General features: G+C 40.5%; 1 long non-coding RNA gene across 1 annotated transcript; it reads right to left on the bottom strand.

Moving 5' to 3' along the window:
- Positions 1 to 6696: 6696 nt before the first annotated feature.
- On the bottom strand, positions 6697 to 11769 carry LOC117527049. The gene is made up of 3 exons (XR_004565419.1): positions 11607 to 11769; positions 10893 to 10895; positions 6697 to 6707 (listed from the first exon to the last, which is right to left on the bottom strand). It is a non-coding gene; the product is annotated as an uncharacterized LOC117527049 (long non-coding RNA).
- Positions 11770 to 12149: the final 380 nt, after the last annotated feature.

The raw sequence follows: 12149 nt of genomic DNA, 5'->3' as shown, positions 1-12149 counted from the left end.
CGGGCCAAGCGGCAGTGCAGAATACCCGACCTTCCTGGAGTCCCTGGGAGGGGTACTAGATAGTGCTCCGACTGGGGACTCCATTGTTCTCCTGGGGGATTTCAACGCCCACGTGGGCGGCGACAGTGAGACCTGGAGGGGGGTGATTGGGAAGCACGGCCTCCCCGATCTGAACCCGAGTGGTGTTCAGTTGTTGGACTTCTGTGCTAGTCACAGTTTGTCCATCACGAACACCATGTTCGAGCACAAGGTGTCCATAAGTGCATGTGGCACCAGGACACCCTGAGCCGGAGGTCGATGATTGACTTTGTAGTCGTATCATCTGACCTTCGGCCACGTGTCTTGGACACTCGAGTGAAGAGAGGAGCAGAGCTGTCAACTGATCACCACCTGGTGGTGAGTTGGATCCGCTGGGAGGGTAGGAAGCTGGTAAGACCTGGCAGGCCCAAACGTATCATGGTCTGCTGGGAACGACTGGCGGAACCCTCTGTCAGCGAGGTCTTCAACTCCCACCTCTGGGAGAGCTTCTTCCAGATCCCGGGGGAGGTTGGAGACATGGAGTCTGAGTGGACCATGTTCTCCACCTCCATTGTCGATGCGGCTGCTCGTAGCTGTGGTTGCAAGGTCTCTGGTGCCTGTCGCGGCGGCAATCCCCGAACCCGGTGGTGGACACCGGAAGTAAGGGATGCCATCAAGCTGAAGGAGTCCTACTTATCTTTGTTGGTAGGTGGGACCCCAGAGGCAGCTGACAGGTACCGGCAGGCCAAGCGTGCCGCAGCCCGTGCGGTCGCAGAGGCAAAAACTCGGGTCTGGGAGGAGTTCGGGGAGGCTATGGAGGAGGACTATCGGTCGGCCTCGAAGAGATTCTGGCAAACCGTCCGACGCCTCAGGAGGCGGAAGCAGCTCTCCACCAGCACTGTTTACGGTGCGGGTGGGGAGCTGTTGACCCTGACTGGGGATGTTGGCGGGCGGTGGAAGGAGTACTTCGAGGATCTCCTCAATCCCATCGTCACGTCTTCCGAAGAGGAAGCAGACTGGGGACTCGGAGGCAGACTCATCCATTACCTAGGCCGAAGTCACAGAGGTGGTTAGAAAGCTCCACGGTGGCAAGGCTCCTGGGGTGGATGAAATCCGTCCTGAGTACCTTAAGTCTCTGGATGTTGTGGGGCTGTCTTGGCTGACACGCCTCTGCAACATTGCGTGGCGATCGGGGACAGTGCCTCTGGATTGGCAGACCGGGGTGGTGGTCCCTCTGTTTAAGAAGGGGGACCGGAGGGTGTGTTCCAACTATAGGGGGATCACACTCCTCAGCCTCCCCGGTAAGATCTATTCCAGAGTACTGGAGAGGAGAATTCGACTGATGGTCGAACCTCGGATTCAGGAGGAGCAGTGTGGTTTTCGTCCTGGTCACGGCACACTGGACCAGTTCTACACACTCCATCGGGTGCTCGAGGGTTCATGGGAGTTTGCCCAACCAGTCCACATGTGTTTTGTGGATCTGGAGAAGGCATTCGACCGTGTCCCTCGGCGCATCCTATGGGGAGTGCTCCGGGAGTACGGGGTCCGGGGTGCTTTGCTAAGGGCTATCCGGTCCCTGTACGACCGCAGCAGGAGCTTGGTTCGCATTGCCGGTAGTAAGTCAAACCTGTTTCCAGTGCATGTTGGCCTCCGCCAGGGCTGCCCTTTGTCACCAGTTTATTAACTTAAATCAATTAATTTTCTACAGTTGAATTGTTCAAGTTACTCTTAATTATTTCTTGTTAATTAACTTGGTTAAATTAAGTTTAAAGTACTATTTCATTCATTTCAATTAACTTAAACCTAATAAGTATAGTGTACTTGTTTTTTACAGTTCCACAGACTTATTCAAAATGTTTACATGAACTGAGGAGAATTAAATACCAGTAACTTAAATTCTTTTGTACATAATTGTTACTCCTTGAGTTGTATCTACTCAGTTTACTATCATCTCATAAATTATTACATTCTAGTTCTGACAACTGAGTTTGAGTAAAAACACTGCCTTAAACAATGACTTCTAACAAAGCACAAACTTAAAGTGTGTGTCATAACTTGACAGTTTTATTTAATTGAATGCTCAACATCCAAAATACAATAAAACAGACATGCCTCTCTAGGGCTCAAATTAATCAGTGACAAAACCTGTAACACATTTCATGCATATGAAAGTTTAACAGTGTTAAAGCTTTGACAAAATGTCAAGTTAGCATCTGAAATCAGAACAGTCTCGCTGCTCTTGGACTCAGATCAATCAGTATCAAATCTGGTAATGCCTTACAAGCATAACAAAACTTTAATGATTAATAATTTTAAGTCAGAACAGACTTGCCTCTCTGGTGCTAAATTAAAACTGGTGATACAATACATGTGCATAGAAAAATTGTTAACCAGAACTACAATAAACAGATATTTTAAAACTTCAGACAACTGCTTTACAATGCAATTTTACCATAAAACTTTACTCCAGCTCATTTTTTAAGGCCAATCGTTTAGGCTTGAGCTGCTTCCTACCATCATCCAGGTCAAGGAGAATTACCTGAATGAACTCAAAGAAGCCACTAACCTTCTCCGGGTTCTTCAAATGCAGTGCATACACCAATGCAAATAAATTCATCAGTGCATCAGGCCATGATGTGTGTGACATGACAATATGTTCAAGAACAATGGATATATGCTGGGTTTGAAAAGGGAATTTGCAGCATCTCATCCTCCTCGTCATTAATCACTGCCATCAGAGCTACTGCTCACACCTGGGGACCTTCCAAGTCATCCTAAAGAAGGGCCAAAAAAAAAAAAAAAAAAAAACAGTCCAATGATAAATTTTACAAATCAAATGCCAAACAGCACCCCAGTCATTGTGCTGTGAGGTGTGTGTGGAGGTAGCAGGCCAGGCCTTTAACTGTCTTTTAACCCTTTAGGTGCCAATTTCTCTAATTAGCAGGGCCATTGGGGGAAAAAAAAAAAAGTAAAAATATTGGATAGCTAAATGTTCAATAGTAGGCCAAGTGTAAGCACCACATCACCACAATGCCCTATGCATTTTTTTTTTTTTTCAACTGTTAAAGGACAAGGGAAAGGCCTGTCCTACCACCTCCACACACACTTCACAGCAAATGACTGGGTGCTGTTGAGAGAGAGAAAAAAAAAAAAATGCATGGTGCATGTCGGGGGACCATGCTGTTTAGGCATGGGCTACTGCTGAACATCCAGCATACCATTAGTTTTTTTTTGTTGTTGTTGTTTTTCTGGACGGCCCGCAGGGCCAATCAAAAAGTAAAAAGGCACCTAAAGGCGTAAAATGGCAATCCAGTAACTTGACGTGTCTTGAAACCAGTGGTGGAAGAAGTACAAATTTTTCCTGCAGTACAGATAAAGGAGCAACAAATTTACTTAAATAATTAATAAAGTAAATGTGCAAGACTAAACCAAATCTAACCAGATATAAATCAGAATTAATCCAGTTACATAAAAGTTGAACTAATAGTTATTACTTTCCACCACTGACTGAAACATGATAACGGGTTCAAACCTTTGGCTCAATCTCAGTTCCACCCATCAGCCCTTTGCCTTCCCCTCAGCCCTTGCCCCTTTGCCTACGTCTTGGAAAAGGAAAAAAAAAAAAAAAGGTATGAGGGCTAAGGGCTGAAAGACTGCCCTAAGAGATGAGACAGCTCTGATCTTTCTGCATTCTTTGCACAAACAAATATAGGGGAATTATAGTCTTCATAGGTTTGAGACAATTTTGAAAGATTCATTTGAGAGACATGTTACAAATTAAGCCTTTCAAGGATGTCTATAGCCTACTACATCAGTAATTTGACAGACTGATACTGTGACCCAGTGCATCTATATAATGTCAAAATGAGAGACCCTGGAGCTCACAGTGCCAGCCCAAACACTCCACAACGATCTAAGCTTTTCTGTTCTTTTACAGCTACTCATCCAGAGGCAGCTCTGAGGGGGTCTACTCTTGACTGTCCCCAGCCCCTTGACTGCACTGTGGGCGGGAGCGTAGCGCTGAGCTCCGCTCTCCCAGTGTGATGCACTGAACCTGGAAATCCACTAGTGACATAGAGCTTTTGAATGAAATGTGACCCACAAATGTCTTGTTTATATCCACGTGGGAAATTGTGTAAACTCAGAAATCAGTCCAGATACATGTTCATGTTATATTTGTGAGTTTATTTCACCAGAATGTGTCAGTGTTCAGTGAAGCCCCTCCTACCCCTTCGCTGTAAGGTAGCATGAGAATTTGATCCGTTTTGCTTGCCTTCATCCTTACCCTCTCGAGAAGAGAGGAATGGTATGCCCCTTGGTTTCTCGTGAACGTGCAAAACTGAGGTAAGGGGCTGAGGCAAAGGGGTAAGGGGTAGAATTGAGATTGGGCCTTAAAAATTAAGGGCTTTCTCAATCCTCTCTTCTAGGGAGGCTAAGGGCGAAGGCAAAGGGGTTTCTACCCCTCCAAATGGAGCAAATTCACATACCCCTAACAGCGAAGGGATAGGAGGAGCTTCACTAATCACTGACACATTCTGGCAAAATAAACTCCCAAATATAATGTGAACATGTATCTAGGCTGATTTCTGAGTTTACACACTTCCCCATGTGGTTATAAATGTGACATTTGCAGATTACATTTCATTTAAAAGCTCGATATGTTGCTAGTGTCTGGATTTCCAGTTTCAGTGCATCACGCTGGAAGAGCGGATCTTAGCGCTACGCTCCCGCCCACAGTGCACTCAGAACGGAGACGGTCAGAGAGCGGGGACAGCTAGAGAGTAGACCTCCTCAGAGCTGCCTCTGGATGAGTAGCTGTAAAACAACAGAAAAGCTTAGATAGTTGTGGAGTATTTGGGCTGACACTGTGAGCTCCAGGGTCTCTAGTTTTGACATTAAATAGATGCAACAGGTCACAACATCAGTCTGTCAAATTACTGATGTAGTAGGCTATAGACATCTTTGAAAGGCTTAATTTGTAACATGTTTCGAAAAATGAATAATTGTCTCGAACATATGAAGATTATTATCACCCCTATATTTGTGCTTGTGCAAAGAATGCAGAAAGATCAGAGCTGTCTCATTTCTTAGGGCAGTCTTTCAGCCCTTAGCCCTTTTTTTCCCCCAAGGTGAAGGGGCAAGAGCAAGGGCTGAGGGGTGGAATTGAGATTGGGCCTTAGTCAAATACTTCATTTCTGTAGGCTCACATTAATTGGAAATAAGATTTTTTTTTTTTTAGTTAATGCTCCTACATTGTCAAAGGACTGGGCATAGAATAGCCACATGGTCAGCATGAACATACCCCAGCTATAGTGAATGCCCATAGCAAGTCATTATGAAGCAGGCAGAGGCAACGTTTAGTCAGCCAGCCAGACTCGGGGACGACAGCAATAATTCAAATTTCTGTATCAACAATTCCACTCCTAAACAATGCAGAAAAGAGCTACAGCTGAACACATGATTACCTTGCATGTTCTTAAGATTTCTGATGAATCCTCCTTCAAGTAGAGCGGCAAGCCGGCCAGGGCTGCTGTACGAGCTGTGCAGATATCATTTTTGTCCTGTTACAGAAAGACACCATATATACGAGCAGATGTTAGTGTTCACGGTTCACATTCAACAAGTTAATGCATGAAAGATGAAAAAATATTTACCTGTTGTTTAAATGCCATCATAATTGCTTCCATCCTCTGTCCAAAAGTGCCAGTCTTCATCTTTTTGTAGAGCTGTAGCAGCTGAGGTGTGTAATTGTCAAGAGCAGCATAGAATGTCGATGGAAGGTTTACATTTGTGATCCTGTGGAATTCACTGTAGAGCTGCATGAAAAACAAAAAAATAATGACTTTGATGATACACATGCATAGCTTTCGGTACTATGTGTAAATTTTTACTCACTTGGGCTTTACAAAAAAGTGCAGGCCATCTGTCCTTCAGTTCGGCAACTGGAGGAGCTAAATCCACAATTTCATCATGTCTGAATGCAAAGGTGCATTGCATATGTTGATTGATGGAAATCATGTCTCTTTCCAACGATGTCCTCTTGAATTGCTCGACCATTACAAGCCTCTGGGTCTCAAGTATCTGCTTTGTTTCTCCTTGGGGATAGTTGGAAAGGAAGTTAACTTCCCTTCTTCAAGGCCGTTTGATGCTGGCCCTGGACTCACAGTTTTTAAAATTGGTATAAACTCTATTTAAATGAGTTAATGGAATGAACTGGAAATACATAACCAAGACTTAATTGCTTCCAAAACTTTAAATGCACTCAAAACATTTGAGTTGTTACAAGAATATTTCATTTTTGAGTTTGTTTAATTAATAGAAATGAGTGACTATAACTTTTTTCAAAGTTTGAGTTGAGTTAACTTTATTAATTTAGTAACATGTACTGTTCGGTTTTACAGTGTGTGTGAAATGCCACACCAGCACCACAAGGTAGGAATGGTGGCATCCGGGAGCGTACGTTGGTGCTGCATGTTGCTGCATCCACCTTACAATGGAACTACATTGGGTCTTGCACTGTAAAAAAAAAATGACTAATGGTTGTAGAACTTAAAATCTATTCAGTTATATTATGTGTCACTTTGTTTCCACATTTTTTAAGTGACCATTGGACAAATTATTTTACAGTTTGGATGGCAAACATCCAGGCAGGTAACCAGTCCATCCCTACCACTGCAGAGGATATCTGTCTCTGGCTGCTGTCACTTTTGTTTGCACTTGGACAAAAGATGGACATTTTAATGTGTAAACAGCTTACAAGTAATTGTTCAGTTTTCTTAAAAAATGAAAACATTTGTTTAGGTGTCAGTGACTGAATCACAAAAGACAAATAAAAATTTTAAAAAGAAAGCAGAAAGTTTTTCCAAAAAAACCAAAAAAAAAAAAACAAAAACTGAAAACATCTGTTTAGGTGTCAGTGACTGAATCACAAAAGACAAGTAAATAAAAATTTTAAAAAGAAAGCAGAAAGTTTTTCCAAAAAAAAAAAAACTGAAAACATTTGTTAGGTGTCAGTGACCAAATCACAAAGGACAAGCAAATTTTTTTTTTAAGAAAGCATAAAGTTTTTCTTATGAAAAAAGAAAAAAAAAAAAACTGACGACATTTTTTTAGGTGCCAGTGACTGAATCACAAAAGACAAATAAAAATTTTAAAAGAAAGCAGAAAGTTTTTCCAAAAAAAAAAAAAAAAAAAAAAAAAAAAAACTGAAAACATTTGTTAGGTGTCAGTGACCAAATCACAAAGGACAAGCAATTTTTTTTTTAAGAAAGCATAAATTTTTTCTTATGAAAAAATAAAAAATAAACTGACGACATTTTTTTAGGTGCCAGTGACTGAATCACAAAAGACAAGTAAATAAAACATTTTAGAAAGAAAGCAGAAAGTTTTCCTGAAAAAAAAAACAACAAAATCTTCATTTTACACTCACAAGTATTTGTTTGTATATCTTGAAACTTTTTACTCAAACATCCTACCATTTGTCATGTTGTCACAGATTTACACAATCAAATATTTCTAAAGATAGATGTGCATTGTGATGAATGTGCATTTGTAATGTGGTTGTGTGCCATGTATTCCGCCCCTGCACACAGCCTCCCAAAGGTCTGCAAAATATTTATGATATCCCTGAGATATAATCTCATCACAGATCAAAGTGGGACAGGCAAACTCCACAGCAACTCAGAGCCAGGAGATAATACAGTGAAAATATATGTACAATACTTAGCAGGTACAGACAGCTGGATTTAATCTAACAAAAAGAAACATGTTTTAGGACATGTTACAACATTCAGGCACATAAAGCACTTTACTAGAAACTGACAGTAAATCTCCTTTGGTAATGTTGCTTTTAATGTCGGCTACTAAAGAGGATTTTAAAGTGGGTCTTTTGAACCACAACACTGAGGGTCAAAACCAGTTTGCCAAAGTGCTTATCCTTTTATTCAGACACACTGCTTTTTTTAGACCTCGATGAAAAAAACGGTTTCATTCATTAAGCCTGATGAAATAATCAAAGCGATTAGCAATTTTTACAACTACAGAAGCAAAAAAAAACAAAAAAACAATGTGAAATGAATCAGTGAGAAATGCCAAAACCAGACATTCACTCAGAAAACTTAAAAATCTACAATTTATATTCACCAAATATGTATTCTTTAGACAACCCCAATTCCAATGAAGTTGGGACGTTGTGTAAAATGTAAATAAAAACAGAATACAATGATTTGCAAATCCTCTTCAACTTATATTCAACTGAATACACCACAAAGACAAGATATTTAATGTTCAAACTAATAAATTTTATTGTTTTTGTGCAAATATGTGCTCATTTTGAAATGGATGCCTGCAACACGTTTCAAAAAAGCTGGGACAGTGGTATGTTTACCACTATGTTACATCACCTTTCCTTCTAACAACACTCAATAAACGTTTGGGAACTGAGGACACTAATTGTTGAAGCTTTGTAGGTGGAATTCTTTCCCATTCTTGCTTGATGTATGGCTTCAGTTCTTTAACAGTCCGAGGTCTTCATTATATTTTGCGCTTCATCATGTGCCACACATTTTCAATGGGCGACAGGTCTGGACTGCAGGCTGGTCAGTCTTATACCAGCACTCTTTTACTACGAAGCCACGCTGTTGTAACACGTGCAGAATGTGGCTTGGTATTGTCTTGTTGAAATAAGCAGGGGCGTCCCTGAAAAAGATGTTCCTTGGATGGCAGCATGTGTTGCTCCAAAACCTGGATATACCTTTCAGCATTGATGGTGCCATCACAGATGTGTAAGTTGCCTATGCCATGGGCACTAACACACCCCCATACCATCACAGATGCTGGCTTTTAAACTTTTTCCTCTTTTGTCCAGAGGACACGACATCCATGATTTCCAAAAACAATTTGAAATGTGGACTCATCAGACCACAGCACACTTTTCCATTTTGTGTCTGTCCATTTCAAATGAACTTGGGCCCAGAGAAGGCAGCAGTGTTTCTGGATGTTGTTGATGTATGACTTTCACTTTAATGCCGCCTGAGAGATCGAAGGTCACAGGCATTCAATGTTGGTTTTCGGCCTTGCCGCTTACGTGTAGAAAGTTCTCCAGATTCTCTGAATCTTCTGATTATATTATGGACTGTAGATGATGGAATCCCTAAATTCCTTGCAATTGAACGTTGGGAAAAATTGTTCTTAAACTGTTGGACTATTTTTTCACAAAGTTGTTCACAAAGTGGTGATCCTTGCCCCATCTTTGCTTGTGAACGGCTGAGACTTTGGGGGATGCTCCTTTTATACCAAATCATGACACTCACCTGTTTCCAATTAACCTGTTCATCTGTGGAATGTTCCAAACAGGTGTTCTTTGAGCATTCATCAACTTTCCCAGTCTTTTGTTGCCACTGTCCCAGCGTTTTTGAAATGTGTTGCAGGCATCCATTTCAAAATAAGTAAATATTTGCACAAAAACAATAACGTTTATCAGTTTGACAATTAAATATCTTGTCTTTGTGGTGTATTCAATTGAATATAAGTTGAAGAGGATTTGCAAATCATTGTATTCTGTTTTTATTTACATTTTACACAACGACCCAACTTCATTGGAATTGGGGTTGTACACTCAATAATTTAGTAAGAAACAAGAGTGATCAGAGATTTCTGACATCCGCCAATCCGGATCCAGATCACTTTTAAAAATCAGGAGTTTTCCATGCCCTAATGTGTATCTGTGGTGCAAAATTGGTGAGAATCTGTGAAGTAGTTTTGACGTAATCCTTCAAAGACTATATAAAGTGAAACTTGATCCAGAATCTGGCTCCAGATCTGTATCACCTCCAAAATTTAATGGATCCTTCCATGGACTAATATCTATCTGTGGTGAAAATTTCATCAAAATAAGTGTAGTAGTTTTGACATAATCTTGCTAACAGACAGACAGGCAGACAGACAAATAAATAAATGAATAAATGCCAATGACGGATGTAATTCGTAAGAAATATTGAATTTAGTACACAGTAAAATCACCAGTGTAAAACTAATACTGACAGTGTTAAATTAACACTGACAGTTTACATATGGTCTTACTCTGGCCAGAGTGGGACCATATGTAAACTGTCAGTATTAATTTGACACAGGTGATTTTACTGTGTATTTTAGAATTTCTTCAGAAATATTGAAGTATTTCTTTTAACAGACTGAACTATATTTTGTTAACTAATTGCAAGTATATGAATTCATGAACCCATAATCACGGGAAACCAAAAATTTGTGGTTTTACAGGAGAACAAATAACATGGAATTGTAGAAATTCAGAATGTTGCCTGGCATTACTAGTCTGGTGAGTAACAACCATCAGTAGCCAGCCATCCAGAGCAGCGCTCCCAATGGCTTCAGGGGAACTTGAAGCTGGGCTATGAGATTTTTGTCAATGAAGTCCTTGTCAGCTCCAGTATCAATAAACATGCTGAGATCCAGTGGTCCAATGATGAGCTTGGTCTTTTACCAGACAGATCTCGATGAAGTGTGCGGCAAACCTGCAGTAGATGCACAACCCTTTTAGTTCATGCATTGATGGTGTTGTTTCAGGGGTACTTAATATTGACCAATCTGCACTGGTTGTTCAGAAGAAACTTGAACTGGAGATGGCTGCTTATCCAGGTTGACAGGTCACCAAGGCTCAAGGGTAGGTCAAGTCGATGATCCTTCTGCTTGGAGAGGCCCTCAATGAAGACATCACAGAGTACTGAGGTGTTCCAGCTGCTGTCTGTGGCCATAGTCCACAACTTAACCGCATCATCAAAAACCTTCCCAATGGCTTGGGAGAAGGAATGTCCAATCAACAAATGGCAGATTGTGGGTCCTTCTTGGCCACTGGCCACTACCTAGCATGGATAACTGATAATAAGGCTACCTGGGAGGCATCTGTAGGATACGAACTGTGCTGGAAGCTGAAAGTCATTTCCCACAATGGCAAGAAGGACCAGCAGGTCTCTGGATCATGAGTGAGTGAGTGAGTGATTATATAGCGTGACAAGCAACTAAAGATGGAAATGCAGCGATGTGAACCCAGAAAACAGCAATTAAAACTACACAGAAAACACAGAAGATTAGACAGAATAAGAACAAAAGAGATAACTAATAGAGAATCACAAAAGACCGCAAAGAGCAATTAACACGGAGGGAGGAGAATATCATTCGACAACAATGAGACAACACAGAGCACAAACGTCCGTCAACATAGTTTACAATTCCATAAAATTTTACCTTGTAAAAAAAAATTAAGGTCAAAGTCCTGTTAGAAGTGACTTTTCATAAAATAAATTAGATGTGCTCAAATGTCAGGAGTTTGTATTTAGTTCATGCACTTGAATCAAAGCTTTTTTGTGGTGTCAGATTTTTTTTTTTTTTTTTTTTTTTTTTTTTTACTTTATCAGTTTCTGAATTCTTTTTCAAGTCATTTTCACAGAACATTGGTTATCTCTGCTATGCATAATGTGTCACTGCTTTTTGGCACTTTTCCGACTAGCTGGAAGATAAACAGGCATAAAAGTGGAACCTCCATCCAATTTTGGTGGTGTAGGTAAACCCATAACAGAAAAATGAGAGTGACTGAAGCACTTTTGACTGAGATATAATGCAAAATGTTCACCAAATGGGCTTTTCAATATTAAATTCAAATGTCAACAAAATCCACACTCTAGATCAGATCCAGAACCAACTTTGTCCTGTGATAGTGAGTGCCAGTCTGCATCTCACTTTCAAGAGTGATTGGGGCAAGTTTGATAAAGATATAGTGTAAAATGTACTTTAAATGGGGTTTTCAATGTAAATGGCCACAAAATCTGTAATCTGGATCAGATCTGGATCAGACTTTGTCAGTTGATAAAGGATGCCATCCTACGACATGAAACATGAAAGACATTATTAATTAAAATATAATGTAAAATATACATTAAATGGGATTATCAATGCTTAATTTAAATGGTCACAAAATCTATAATCTGGATCAGATCTGGATCAACCTCAATCAGTCGGCAAAGGATATTGTCCTACATAATGCTCTCAAATATGAAAGAAATTTCATCTTTTTTGACAGAGTTATGAATTTTTGAAAATTCCTACAGTGTTAAAGGATA

This window comes from Thalassophryne amazonica, chromosome 15 (assembly GCF_902500255.1).
Source record: "Thalassophryne amazonica chromosome 15, fThaAma1.1, whole genome shotgun sequence".
In the NCBI taxonomy this organism is placed as follows: domain Eukaryota; kingdom Metazoa; phylum Chordata; class Actinopteri; order Batrachoidiformes; family Batrachoididae; genus Thalassophryne; species Thalassophryne amazonica.
This window is presented reverse-complemented; position numbering and strand designations above follow the sequence as displayed.